This window comes from Nuphar pumila, chromosome 1 (genome assembly GCF_984573655.1).
Source record: "Nuphar pumila chromosome 1, dmNupPumi1.hap1.1, whole genome shotgun sequence".
Lineage (NCBI taxonomy): Eukaryota > Viridiplantae > Streptophyta > Magnoliopsida > Nymphaeales > Nymphaeaceae > Nuphar > Nuphar pumila.
The window spans coordinates 20,807,424-20,822,979 of record NC_143249.1 but is presented as its reverse complement, the minus strand read 5'-3'; positions in this window follow the sequence as shown (position 1 = coordinate 20,822,979).

Genomic DNA, 15,556 nt, shown 5'->3' with positions numbered 1-15,556 from the left:
CAGGATCGACCGCGCCACCGATAGCTTGTCCGCCACGTTCAGCACCCACACCGGCCGGGACATCACCGCGCCCTTCCGTCCCTCCCTCTTGTTGCTCTCTCTCAGTGGTGGTGGTGGTGGTGATGGTCGGAGACCCCGAACTCGCGCCGGGACAAGAAAGGCACGAACTACGAATGATGCTGATGCTGCAGCCTTCGGTGGTCTCGTACCCCCTTCCACGGGGGATGGCGGGAAAACCTGTTTGTTTTCAGCCTTTTCGGATTCGAAAAGTGTTGAGCTGCCAACGTAGTTGCCCTCACAGCCAGGGATGCAAACGATTCAGATCCCGAACAATTAAATACGTGGAGATTCAGATCCAAATCGGATCCCAAGTAGTCAAGAATTGCAAAATCTTTATCTTAGATATGAATCATTTGTGTAACGCCCCAAAATTTTGAACTTGTAAAATTTTTAAAAGAACATAAAAGAGATTAAAAATCTTGTTTTTTCAAAGTTTCCACTTAGTGGATCAACGAAAACGACTTTTGAAAAAAACAATTAGGCAAACCTTAGGTGTACTACTGAAGACAAATTTACATCAATGAATCAACCATTAAAACCATGTCTATAGAAAAAAACTTTAATTTATACAAAAAAAATATTTTTTAAATAATCCCATGTACAAAACATTAAGCCCAAATAAGCATGTCCAAGACACAAAAACTAGAAGAAACAATGAGATCCCAAAGTCATCTTGCAATCACCTAATCTTGTCACTCAACTCTAATCATCACCTGGGCCCATGAAATAGGTCAGATTTGTGAAAAACTGTTAGGTGCATAAGTATAGCAGAAAAATGACAGTAGTAACATATGCTTGATTACATACATGATAAGCAATTTTAACATAATTAAAGTGAACAAGATAATTTTTATTTTGATATTAACTGTTCTTAGGGTACGCACAGGAGAAACGTAAAAACAACTGAGATTTGCTCGAAGGTTTATTATGCTTTATAATTTGATACTCCGAGTAACTAGTTGAGTCTGCTCCTAAGGGGACGGTCGGTGACCGAGAGAGAATTCTCCAAAGGCATTCATGGCAAAGGATGCATCCAACTTCTGCAGAAGTCTAGAGAGTCTATCATCTAATTGATAGCTCCATCATCTAACTCTGATGACTAGAGTCATCGAGTCAATTACTACTTGAGAAGTGTAGTTGTTAACAACCTATCCATCAAAGTTTTTGTACCATCTCATCATCTTCCTTGACGAAACCAAAAAAGCAAATGGGTGTGTCAGGTTGTATTTTAACTAATGACCTATTCTACATGCTCTGGTTCGTTGAACTCATACGAGCATCTTGCCCGTGAAGGCGATTATTACTATTTGTGTGATTATCATTTTTATATCATTGTGCAGTTTGCAATTTACGAGATCGTTACTAATCTCTCATCTAATTATCGTAGTGTCAACATATAGCGCATGTCTAGTGATACTGCTTACGATAAAAAGGGATGTAGATTTCTCAAAAGAAATCTCTAACCTTTGCTGGTTTTAATTCTTGCTTTTCAAAATTACGTATACTTGAATACCGAGTTTTCACAAAAAATCCATTTTTCTTTAAGGCATTGTCGCACATGCAAAAAAATTGCATTCTTTGAAAAGAACAACCATGATACAGGGTTGGACAGAGTACACAAACTGCGTACCTTACGAATATGTATGTACAATACATATATTATATAACGCAGGTCTGTGCACATTATAGCTCAACGGCAATGCATAAAGCATGACCCGATGTGTGAAACCACACATCGAGCAAAAACAATGCATAAGTAGTGTACGATGTATGAAACCGTATCTTGGCTAAATAAATGTGTAAGCGGTGCATGAGGTACAAAACCATACATCGGCTAAATAAATGTGTAAGCAGTGCACAAGGTACGAAACCGTACATCGGCTAAATAAATACGTAAGTAGTGCATGAAGTACAAAACCGTACCTCAATAAAATAAATATGTAAGTAATGCACAAATATGAAACTGTGCATCATCTAAATAACTACGTAAGCAGTAGCTTGTGCATATAAAGTACGACGACAAAGTAAATGGCATAAAAATTTGCTTGATATGTGAAACAACATATCGAGCGATATAAATGCGTAAGCAGAAGCCGGCAAAGTAAATGACATAAACCAATGCTTGATATATGAAACCACATATTGAGCTAAATAAATGTGTAAGCAAAAGCCTGTGCACGTAAAAGTGGGACGACAAAGTAAATGACATAAAAGAAAAAAAAAGGGGCAAGGATCACAAAGTGTGTCCTTTATATATATATATATATATATATATATATATATATATATATATATATATATATATATATATATATATATATGTGTGTGTGTGTGTGTGTGTGTGTGTGTGTGTGTTTATTTATAAGTTTAAGCATTGACCTTTTTTTGTTCTTCATGCAATTTTTCCCTACCTCGAAGAATGTCGGTTTTGATGATGGTTTTAGGTGTATGTGATAAGCGACGCATGCCTTAGTGCGCGCGTAGAGTCTGTTACGCCGATGGCATGCGCTGAATGATTCATCGTACTGCGAGAAAAGAAGAGGAGAATTACGTGTTGGCATTGGATTTGTGTCGCAAGGGACAAAACGGGCCCTGGTGTTAGCCGGGCTCAGCTACCTGGCCTAGAAGGTGAACGAGCCCGCACCTAGGCTTGGTCCTATTTCGACAAGCGCAGACTGGGCTCAGTCCAGCCCTAGCCCAGACCTGCCAACCAAAAAAAGGGAGGGCAGGGCTACGCCCCTACCTGCCAGCCGAAAAAAAAAAAGGAAGGCAGGGGTCATGCCCATGCCCGCTAGTCGAAAAAAGAAATTGTATCATCTTTTTCTAAGCCACAAATGGCCTACACTCTTAAGCATTTTCAGAAATTGTAGCATATTTTTCAAACTTTTTTAAGTATTTACCCTTTTTAGAATCAAATGAGATATATTCAATATCTATTTGTGACCATAGTCAAGGATATGTAAAGAATTTATTTCATCCAAGTTCTATAAGGCACAAAAATCTTTTTTTATAAACGATTTTCATCAAAATTCTTCAAAAAATCTTTTTTCAAATTGCATTCATGCATCATCTAGGTTAGATTATATCATGAATAGGATTTCATAGGGCCACACGCCCATCCATGTTGAGTTATTTCATAAATCCGCTTCAGAAAAATTGATTTTCTAAAAAACTACTCAAGTTTTTTTTCAAAATCGATTTTCTCAAAACATCAGAGTTTCTTCAGAAATCAATTTTTATTTCCCTTAAAAGACTTCTCAAATGTGATTCACGATTTTCAAAGTATACTCTTTTACAAATATTTTCAATATTTGAAGCATACACCATGTTTTCAATACGCATTTTCCAAAGTTCATAGCACATGCCTGATTCTTTATGCATTTAGGAATAGAACATCGATTTAGACAGTTGAGCAAAGCAAAGCACATGATTGATCATTGGTTCGATTGCCCTTGTTATGGTGCCAGAAACGGTTGAACCTCGTACCGACAGGCGAGTCACATTCTTCAGAATTATCCTGCATTTTAAAACGGAGACGAGTTATTTTCAAAATCTTTTTCAAATGTCAATTTGACTTCAAAAGTAAAATTTTGCAATGAAAACAGCATCGCCGCTTGCCTGCCTGTTGGCCAGAAAAGAAGAGTAGGCAGGGGCGGCGTCCCTCCTCTGTCAAAAGAGAGAGAAGGGAGGGGCGTTGCCCCTCCTCTCCTAACAGAGATTAGAGAGAGAGAGAGGGGGGGGGAGCGGGAGGTCACCGATGCAGGGAAGGCTTTGGCTTCAACGGTGATCGGAGGTTACACAGAGAGGGAGAGAACAAAAGGAAAGGAGAGAGAGAGTGGGGAGAGGGGCTTCTGTGTGTAAAAGGAGACACACACACACACACCCTTTGTGTTTAAATAGAAAATACGGGGTGTGTTCGGGTCCAGATTAGGGTTGGATCCAATTTTTTTTTTAAGTTAGGCTTTACAATTTGCATCCATATTCACAGCTCATAACCCACTTTTGAATTTGATATCAAATCACCAATCTAATCATGTCTATGATTCATGTCCAATTTGATCTTGTCTGTCTATTGCTAGGGGTGTAACTCAGTCGGGTATACCTGACCCAACGTGATGTCCTGAATCGATGTTGGTGGACCCGTGAGTTTGGGTCAAGTTCAAAATATAGACTCATAGTGAAAACAGGTTGGGCCTTGGATATTGTAATATCTTGTAGACTCATGACTCAAAAGAACATATTTTTACATTGAAAATAGATGGTCCTATCAAGCAAACCATGCAAATCTCATATATGAGGTCATATTGAGTGGATGAAACTTGCACCTATGATTTTTCAATTAGATTGTAAGTGCAGTTGGTAACACAATATATATAGATATATAGATATAGATATATTAGTAACAGAGTACCTACTCCCACCTAATTAAAGCTTTAAATTGTCATAATTTTATATCAAAAACATGATTCAAAGCATGATTCCTATCAAATAAACTATGTTGAGTACATTTATAAGGTTTAATTGAGAAGATACAACTTGCAACCATTATTTCTAGCATGTGAGAGTAGGTTCTCCCGAAGCATCTCTCTATATATAGAGAAAGGGGTTGCTGGCTATTCTGATATGTGCTTACTGCCAACCTATCGGGATTCTAAATATTTTTTTCTCAAATCTTATCGTATAGATGTGTTCTACATGCTTTATTTTTTAGAATGAACTCTCGGATCATCCAATTCCAATGTGTGGATAAGCTTTTATAAGGTTTGAAAATCAATGGTTTATAATTTTCATAAATATTTGAGCTATTTTTGTCAAAAAATACAATACAAGTTTCATTTTCCAACAATTCTACTATGCTGAACGCATATGAGGGACCAATTAATTCAGGTAGGCACCAACTCCCTAGTAACAAATACTCTCTCTCTCTCTCTATATATATATATATATATATATACTTTTATATATATATATATAGAGAGAGAGAGAGAACATTTGCTACTAATGAATGTAAGAAACTAATGAGTTAGAAATCATAGGTGCGAGTTGTATCAACTCAATCTAACCGCATAGATGCGTTCAACATGGTTTGTTTGTTGAGGATTTAACTTTGGATTGCGCTTTTCTGTTATAAAAATATGATCTTTTGAGTTGTGAATTTTTGGCAAATAATTTTAATTTTTTCACCCCTTTAAACACTTAATTACTTATCATAATCACTTTATTCAGAACAAGTTTCCTACTAAATAAACCATGTAAATCACATCCATAACATTTGATCTACAATAAATTAATTTTTTTAAAATAAAATAGTAATTTATACTCATTAGTTTCTTAACTTCATTAGTAACCGTTATTTACCCATATATAAGTTGTGTTCTCGTATAATAGGTTAGGTATTTTAGGTAGCAGGTAGGCTCAGTTATGTCTAGGTCTAGTCAACATGTCAAATGGGTAGGCAAGATAATTGATTCTGTTTGGTAATCTCAAAATTTATAATTAGGCTCTAAATACGTGGAAGAAGGTCCTGTTAAATTTTTAGGGCCTAACTCCATTGGGTTTAAGAGATATTAGCTCGAGAACATGTGATGATGTTTATGTTCTTGATTGAGTTGGGACTGTGATTTGGGTTTGGAAGGTCTGATTGTAAATTCATTCTCCTTACTTGGTGGAGGAAAAATCTCAATTTTGGTAGGTGAGTTAGGGACATATGGAAGGTCTGATTCCTTAGAGCCTGAGAAAGAGAAGGAGAGAACTTAGAGGCTTGAGAGAATAAGAGAGGGCCACACCCAAAGTGTGAGAGACATTTTTTGAGATAAGGAGAGAGCAATTCATTTCATTTGATTTTTTCATGCTCAAAACAGAATTAACAAGGCTTATACATAGGCTGATGAGGATTATTTGCAACCTTCACAAGTTGCAAAAATTCTCTAAAAGCTACTCTAATATTGAATAACACTTCTTAAGCTAAAACATAAGAATAGATAACGCCTATTAGGACTAAGTTAATCTTATATAACTTTGAGTTGGCTAGATTTAACCAAGCTAATTCTAACCCCTTCCTATTCTTAGATTCTCCCACACGTCAATCCATGCTCTCAAAAATAGGAAACTCACCTCATGTGGGCCCCATCAGGGCCAGACGATCCAACTTGATGGATTCGAATACAGGTCCAAAATTGATCTCTCTCTCTCTCTCTCTCTCTCTCTCTCTCTCTCTCTCTCTCTCTATATATATATATATATATATATATATATATATATATATATATATTTACTACTAATGAAGCTAATAAACTAGTGAGTTATAAATAATAGGTGCAAGTTGTGTCAACTCAAATTTAACCACAGATGTATTGTGTATGGTTTGGTTGTTAAGGATCAAACATTTTGTGGTGCTTTTCTTTTATGATGTAAAAATGTGATCTTTTGAGTTATGAAATTTTGACACATTGTATGCCATTGACTTGTGAACCCTTTTAAAAACCTAATTACTTATCACAATCACGCAATTCAAAACAAGTTTTCTACTAAACAATGTATATCACATCTGTAACATTTGATGTACAAAAAATTGAATTTTTTTAAAGAATACAGTGATTTATACTCATTAGTTTCTTACCTTCAAGTAGTCAATATTCACCCTATATTTATAGGATTTAATGTCTCGTCTGACATGCGGCATTGCGCTGCACAATTTTAATTTTTTTAAAAAATTTGACTTTTAGCTGCAGTTTTGAAAATTGTCATTTGTGCATATTTTTTTTGCACTGTTGATCGCGTGCAGCGCAAAATGGTCTGAACCATGAAACTCCATTGGGAAGGTGCAAACTCATGGCCCAGCCTTGACGTTGTGATTAAACAGAAAAAGTGCAAAACAAGCTTCAGTGTAGAGAAGTTTTTTTGTCTACCCTCAGGCTTGAGATAGCTCCGGTCAGTCCAGTCCACACTAGTGGGTTAATGTTTGTTAAAATTGTATGTGTTTTATGGGGGCTGAGGCTGAGGGAAAAAATGGGCCCCCTGTTAATAGTAGGAGTTCAGGGGCAGCGCCTCCGAAATTTTTTTAAAGAATCAAAATAACAATAAAATTTGCATTCACATTAAACAAATATAATATTCTAAATATTTATATTATATTTAATAAAAATGTATAAAATATTTATATAAACTACCTAAACATGGGCCCCTAAAAATTTTTTTGGGCCCAGGGGCCCTGAGGCCCAAGCCTCATTGGCCTCTTTACAGGTCTGGCTCTGTATATACCAACTGGGGCTCGGCTTGTCTGGCAGGAGCAGTTAGTGCATGTCACCATGTGTTTGGAAGTTGCAGTTCGAATGTGTAATTGGTACGGGTCCGTCCAACCCCAACTTTTTCTGTCGAAAAAATTTATATATATATATATATATATATATATATATATATATATATGTGTGTGTGTGTGTGTGTGTGTGTGTGTGTGTCTTATCAGATCTTTTTTGGGTCAATTTGTCCCATGAATATGATCTACATGCTTTTAGTAGTTATTAACATTTTAATCGATGGCTTCTGAGACCAAAGCAGCATTGTCCGACGATCTAAACAAAATGCATCAAACTTTTCCATCCAAAATGGAACATTACCTGGAAGTCGATTTCCACTAATTCCAATATGATGAACACATCTACAACATTAGATTGAATCAAAGCAATGCTTTTCAATAATAGTATTAGTTGCATAATGAAAGGGCTAATATGAGTTGTATTTGTACGCACATCCACCCTGTTCCAACCCATATATGACATTAAAATGTACATTAGCAAAATATAATGAGACCTTTATGAGTAAAAGTGAAGAGAAGGAGGATGGTCCACCCCTTGTTCTCTCCTTCAAAATATTTTTTTTTTGACAAATCTAACCATATAGATACTTATCACTACTCAATCAAATGTTTTTGTGCAGGTAAGATTTTATAAGTAGAAAAATTTTAAATTTTCGGAACTATTGATTTCTCGATCCTTATAAAATCCTATCTATATATCAAAATAGTTAGATCAAAGAGTTTATCCGTAGGCATGGCAGTGGACCGGGTCAGAGGCTGGGGACAAGGTCTCCACCCTCGCCTCATCTCAAAATCCTAACTTCCATCCCTGCATGGGTTTTGATTTTAACCTCCATCGAAGAAAGGCGGGATGGGGCCCCATTTTTCCTCTGTCCTCTGTCATCTCTAAAGATCTGTCAACTCTAAAGAAAAATTAGGGATGGGACGGGGCAGGGCAAAGGGCGGGGGAAAGTGTAAGTCCATCCACACCTCCATTCCCGCATGAGTTTTGATTTCAACCTCCATCCCCATTTTATGTTTTTCATCCCCAGTCCAAACGGGGTGGGGCCACGTCCCCCCCCCCCCCCCCCCCCCAAACCCCCAACCACCACCACCTCCGGTCTACTATCATCCCTATTTATCCATATGTTTTCAACCATTGTATGGATAGAATTGTCAAAAAAACATATATAACATGTAGATTTTGGAGGGGAGGCCAGGGGTGGACCACCCCCCTTTTCAAAAGTGAAACTCATCACGTGATCAAATATTTGACACAAAGAACAAGTACATCAATCTAGAGAAAATAGCTCTTTTCAAAATAGATATTAACAATCAACTTCGTGCTCAAAATCTATGAGGGCCATAGGTGCCATTTCATTTGCTCTTATAAAGTTCATGCTTATTTACATAAGCTTATGGCAAGCCACGCCCCTTCCTAGAACAAGCCTTAATGAATGCGAAATCAAAACTTAATTCCAAGTAGTTATAAGATAGAGGAGAACTAGGTTTATATATCTAACTAGAGAGTAATGGGTCTGTGCTAAACCCATTTGGTGTTAAACCGCATGCTAAATGAGTTTTTCAGTGTTTTTGCTGCTTTTTATGCGATTCTGACCATATAAATGTGTTGGGCATGGTCGATTTACTGAGAATCCACACACCTGGATCATGTGTTTTCCATGAAAAAAATGATATTTGGAGCCTTGAAAATTTATAAAGATTTTGAACCGTTGAGTTTTTGAACTTTATAAAAACCCACACGTGTCGAAATCAATCGCTTCAAAAGCTGATCCCTATAAAATCTAGTCCATAGGTCACGGTCAGAGTCTAAAAATAAAATGAAAAAAGCCCAAAAAAACTATTTAGCACGCGGTTTAGCACCAACTCATTACTCTGTAACTAGATACATATATAGGCAATTTATTTATTTATTTAATTATTGAAAATCATCTTTGCTGCTCAAAATCTATGAGAGCCACACGTGCCGTTTCTTTTCATTTGCTCTTTTAAAGTTCTTGCTTATTTTCATAAGCTTATGGCACGCCCCTTCGTAAAACAAGCTTTAAACATGCCAAATCAAAACTTAATTTCATATACCTAACTTTTAGCAAGCTGGGTTAGGCAGACCCAATCCGTTAGTATTCAGTCATACCATTGGGGTTTTGAACCTGCAACATCCCACCACAGAGAGATATGCACTGACAGCTCCTACCAACCACGCAGAGACCCGTTGGTTTCATAACTTGATACATAAGTAGATAATTTATTTATTTATTTTTTAAAAGCAAGTTGGGGTTAGGCATACCCCTACCATTTATACAACTATACCATTGGGTTTTCATCCGGCAACATCTCAACACAAGGTGACGTGTGTTGGTGTTTTCTACAAAACAATCACAGAAAGTGTACCTGTATTTGCCATAAAGCACGTGCAGGGTATTCGGCGTTCTCCTCAGCCGGTCGATGCCCACAATGAACCCAGGCCTTAAGTTGACGGTGAGCAAGACCCTTAACCCACGGTACTGAATGTAGGCTACGCTGAGGTTGAATGGAAATGTTTCTCATCATACGTTGCTCAGCCTCCTCTTTATATAGTGGAGCAATGAGAGGGGATACAGTGAATGTGGACATCCACATTCACGTAACCTCCTCTCTAATGGCATTAACTGCCCTTCACTATCATGCCTATTAGCCCACTACCTTCTTTTAATGTCAAACCAGGTCACCAAATGGGTTGGACTCAATCCATATGTCCAACATTCTCTCACTTGACCCATTGACACTAAAAGTGCACTAAATTGAGGTTTATATTGTTATCTCGATTTAACTCTTCATGTGGGTTCAGATGCTACCCTTTATCACAAGGGTAAATCAAATGAGTCATGGAGATGAACACTCCTTTATGAAATGTCATATTCTCATGTACTACACTATAATTCACCTTGAGTGCTTAAGTATGTTAAATTACCTTTATGAATAGGTTGGTCTCCTACCTATCCTATTGGTCCTTTAAGATTGTTGTTCTGCTATTCTCTCTAACCCATATGAGAAATCCTTTATGCAAAATCAACAATATATAAAGTCATAGAGAATTAAATTCATATACACAAATGTGATCACTTAATGTATCGTCATATATCAGAAGGAATAAAAAAGACCCATTCCCTTTACATGTTGGGAATACAATCCTGGTGCTAGCCCTTTAGTAAGGAGATTCGCACACATTTTCTTTGTCTTAATTGTATCAATACATACCAAATAATTCTCAGTCCTTTTTTTAACAACAAAATATTTTAACTTCATGTGTCGACACGATATTGAGCTCTTGTTGTTATTTGAAAAGGACACGGCGGCTTCATTATCACAAATGATCTTTAGTGGTCTCTCAATAGAGTCCACAATACCAAGACCTATAATGAAGTTTCTTATCTAAATGGTCTGTGACAAGGTCTCATATAGAGCAATAAATTTTGCCCCCATGGTATGAGCAGCAGTGGTTGACTGCTTTTCACTTCTCCATGAGACAGCACCACTCGTTAGTAAAAAAATGTATCCAGTAGTGGATTTTCTACTATCAATACACCTTTCTAAGTCCGTATTAGAGTATTCAGCAACCTCTAGGTGGTCAGCTTTCCTGTAGGTCAACATATAATCTTTTGTTCCTTGTAAATAGCACATGACCTTCTTTACTGTCTTTCAGTGCGCAATGCCTGGATTTGACTGATATCTACCAAGCATTCCCACAGCAAATGTTATATCAGGTCGAGTGCAGGTATGCGCGTACTGCAAACTTTCAACTGATGAAGCATATGAAACAACATCCATCTGAGCCTTCGCAATATCATCTTGAGGACAGTCCTTTAAGCTCAATTTATCCTCTTTCACTATAGGTGTCAAACCAGAAGAACAATTCTCCATCCCATATCTTTTAAGAACCTTAATGATATAGGATTTCTGAGAGAGGCCAAGGACACCTTTAGTTCTGTTACGACGGATCTCGATTCCAAGGACATAAGTGACATCACCCATGTCTTTCATATCGAAATGAGAGGAAAGAAAATCTTTTGTTTCATGTAATAGACTCAAATCATTAGCTGCAAGAATAATATCGTCAACATATAAAACCAAAATTATGAACTTACTCTCACTAGCCTTAATGTAAATACACTGATCAACAATACTTTCAGTGAATCCAAAGTTCATAATTACATTATTTAACTTCTTATACCAGTAGCGGGAGGCATGTTTAAGTCCATAAATTAACTTATTTAATTTGCAAACTAAGTTATTTGAGTCATTTATACTGAAACCAGGAGGTTGTTGCATGTATACCTCCTCATCCAGATCCCCATTCAGGAAGGCAGTTTTCATATCCATCTGATGTAGCTCTAAATTAAAATGAGCTACAAAGACCATGATTATCCTCAATGATTCCTTAGTTGAGACAGGAGAAAAGTCTCATTATAATCAATGCCCTCTATCTGTGTGAAACCTTTTACAACAAGCCTAGCCTTGTACCTCTCTACATGACCTTTAGAGTCTGTTTTGGTCTTATAAACCTATTTACAACCAACAGTTTTAACTCCATCAGGTCGAGGTACAATATCTCATACTTGGTTCTTTGCAATAGACTCAAGCTCTTCTTTCATGGCATTGATCCAATGTATTGATCTTCCACTTTTAATGGCTTCTGCAAATGTGAAGGGATCTCCATCAATGTCTATGAAATCATTTGACTCTTGTAAATATACCACAAAGTTCGAATGGATAGCAGATTTCCTGATTCTGGTGGGCCTCCATACAGATGCTACAGGTGGTTCAAAATGAGCTTTTGTATCCTGTTGTTGTTGTATATCCTCATCAACAACGAGATCTAGTTGGGATTGATGTTCATTGATCGGGCTTTCTCTTACATTATTTGAAGGGACAATGATAGAAAAAATTGAGTCTTTATCCTTAGAAGGTATGAAACTTGAATCCTGCATTTCCTCAAAATTAATATTTTGAGACGCATCTATCCCAACAAAACCATTTTCAAGAAATCTTGATTTATCTATTTCCACTATCTATGATGTGTGAGATGGACAATAAAACCTTAAGCCTTTTGACCTTTCTAGATAACCAATGAAGAAACCACTAGTTGTCCTAGGATCAAACCTTTTATATGTGGGTTATACAATTTAACTTCTGTTGGACATCCCCATATGCATATATATGATAAAAAAGGTTTTCTACATGTCCATAACTCGTAAGGAGTCTTTTAAACAACCTTCATAGGAACATTATTCAGAATATGCACTGATATCCTAAGAGCGTCACCCCACAAGGTCAAAGGAAGATTTCAGTGATTCAACATCGCTCGAACCATTTCTTTAAGCGTACGGTTTGTCCTTTCAGCTACATCATTCTAGTAAGCACTACCAAGCATGGTATACTGAGGTACAATGCCTTCCGCTTTTAGAAATTGTGCCAATGAACTTTCTTTTTATCTCATCTCAGTGAAACTACCATAATATTTGCCACCTCTATCAGACCTGACAACTTTAATAACTTCAGCGATTTGTTTCTTTACTTCTTTCTTGAAGTCCTTAAAAACCTGAAAGACTTCTAATTTTTCAAATAATAAGTAAAGATACATATACCATGAGTAATCATCTATAAAGGTGACAAAATATTTTTTACCAGTATAACACAGTGAAAAAGGGCCACACACATCCGTATACACTATTTCTAACTTTTCATTGTTGCGTTTGGCATCTTTCTTATACTTGTTAGACTGCTTAGCCTTTATGCAGTGAACACATGGCTCTATATTCGTAAAATCAAGGGATCCGAGGATTTTCTTTTTCACGAGTCTTTGGACTCTCTCTTTCGAGATATGTCCTAACCTCTAATGCCAAAGCAGATAGGATTGAGCATGCTTTAGGCCACATTTATTGTCAATCATTGTGTTCTCAATGGAGTGAGATTCGCGAATTTGGAATTTGGTTCTTAATCGATACAAATCATCACACATATATGCAGAACTTATATTCATTGAATTTTTTATAATAATAAGTTTGAAATTTTCAAATTTAAATACAAAGCCAAACTTATCAAGTTTTAAAATTGAAATCAGGTTCCGACTATAGGATGGAACATAAAATGTATCGACTAAATTCAATATGAATCCTGACTCCAACACAATTCTGCAGGTTCCAACATTCTTGACATGCGAACGCATTCTATTTCTAGAAAAGATGCTTCTCTCATGCTTTGTTGGTTCCCTCTTGTTTATAAATGTCTGTAAAGAGTTGGCAATGTGTACTGTGACACAAGAATCAATATACCAACTATGCAATGAAACATGAATTAAATTGCACTCATGAGAAACAAATGACGCATTACCTTTATTTTCGAGTCACTTCTTATGCTTTAAACAATTCACCTTTTTATGCCCCGTCTTCTTGCAGAAGAAACACTTTATAGAAGAGCCTATTGAGTGGAATTTAGCTTTTGCCTGAGAGTTTGAACTCTTCCTAGTGGTTTTTTTTTTATTCTTCTTTTTTAAGAAGCTTTTCTTTGGCCTCGACCTTTATTTATTCTTATGTGCACTTGGCACCTTCTCACCCTTCAATCTCTCCTCTTCTTCAACACACTTGGCCAAGAGGTCATTAAAAGACCACTCATCATTATGTGTATTGTAGGACATTTTGAAGGGTCCATACTCAGTAGGTAATGAGGTTAAGATCAAATGGACCAAGGAGGAGTCAGAGATGGAAAACTTCATGTCATTCAACAGAGTCGCAATATTCCTTATTTTCAAAATATGCTATCGGATGTGACTGTCACCAGTATATTTCATAGACACCAATTTAGACATGTGCGTACTGACCCTTGCCTTATTAGAAGTGACGAATTGAGCCTCAATAGCTCCCAGAAATTTCTTCATTGTTCTGTAGTGAGAAATGACACCTCAAATATTCTTAGCCACCTAAGATTGTAAAAGCAATAGACTAAGTCTGTTCGAGCGCTCCCACTTCTCAGAGGCAACCTTTTAATCGATTGTACTTTGCTCTGTAAGAGCGGGAAGTTCATCAATTCTAAGAGCCAGATCTAAATCCATATAGCCTAAAGTGAATAACATGATTTCTTTTCAATTCAAAAAATTGTATACGTCTAAAAGGAAGATTTTACTAGAATCGTCGATAAGAAAAGAACCTGATAAAACAAGGAATAAAAAATAAAAAGACGTTACTATTATTGCTCAGACGAGACTCGTGTTGAAAAGGTAAAAGTGAGACCCTTTATTTTTACCTTTTCTAAGACAAGCATAGTTGAGTCATTATCTATCACTTTGGTGGAAACGACAATACTCATAGTTGTTCTGTCTCTTCAATTCTCAAAGAATTGACTTCAGTTGGTGAAACTAGCAGATCATGTATTCGGAGGCAATTCAACACTGTACCTTTTGGTACGAATATGCTTCATGGGCTGGAATACACATCTACTATCACACCCTGCGTAAATTTGAAACACAACAACCTACCTTTGGGTAGAATCAATATTTTATAAATTCACACACAATCATAATAATGAATCTTAATACGGTCCAAAGAATCCTTAATCAACACAACTCAGATCACTTTGGTGATTATATGAATCGGTCAATCAAGATTTTTTACCAAAAACTTATTCGTATTATGAAGCACGCCCATGCACATATTTTAATGCATGTATATTCATGACATAATACAAATTTATGCTTCAACTAATATACATAAACTAATTGTCATGAATTTAATCATAATTCATGCTTGTAACCATCATGCATAACTTAACCAACACAAAACACATGAATTAACATGCATAAGTCATGCATTATTTAGAATAAATACTTTATAAAGCATTAAAAATAACAAAAACATGCTCATATGGGTAAAGCCCAGGGTCCTTAAGTAGAAATCGATTTGAAAACACCCTGAACCGGTCTGAAAAAGCCCTGAACCGATCATCTAAGGGTCTGAACCGGTTTTGAACCTTATAAATCGATACCAAATATGAACAAAAGTTCATAAACCCTATAACCGTATGTCAAAAAACATGTATTTCTTTATATTTATGAAAATAGGGTTTTAGCATCTTAGAACCGGTGAAAAACTGAAAGGAACCGGTCAAAAATGACTCTGAACTGGTCCCAGAAAGGACTGTATCAGTGTC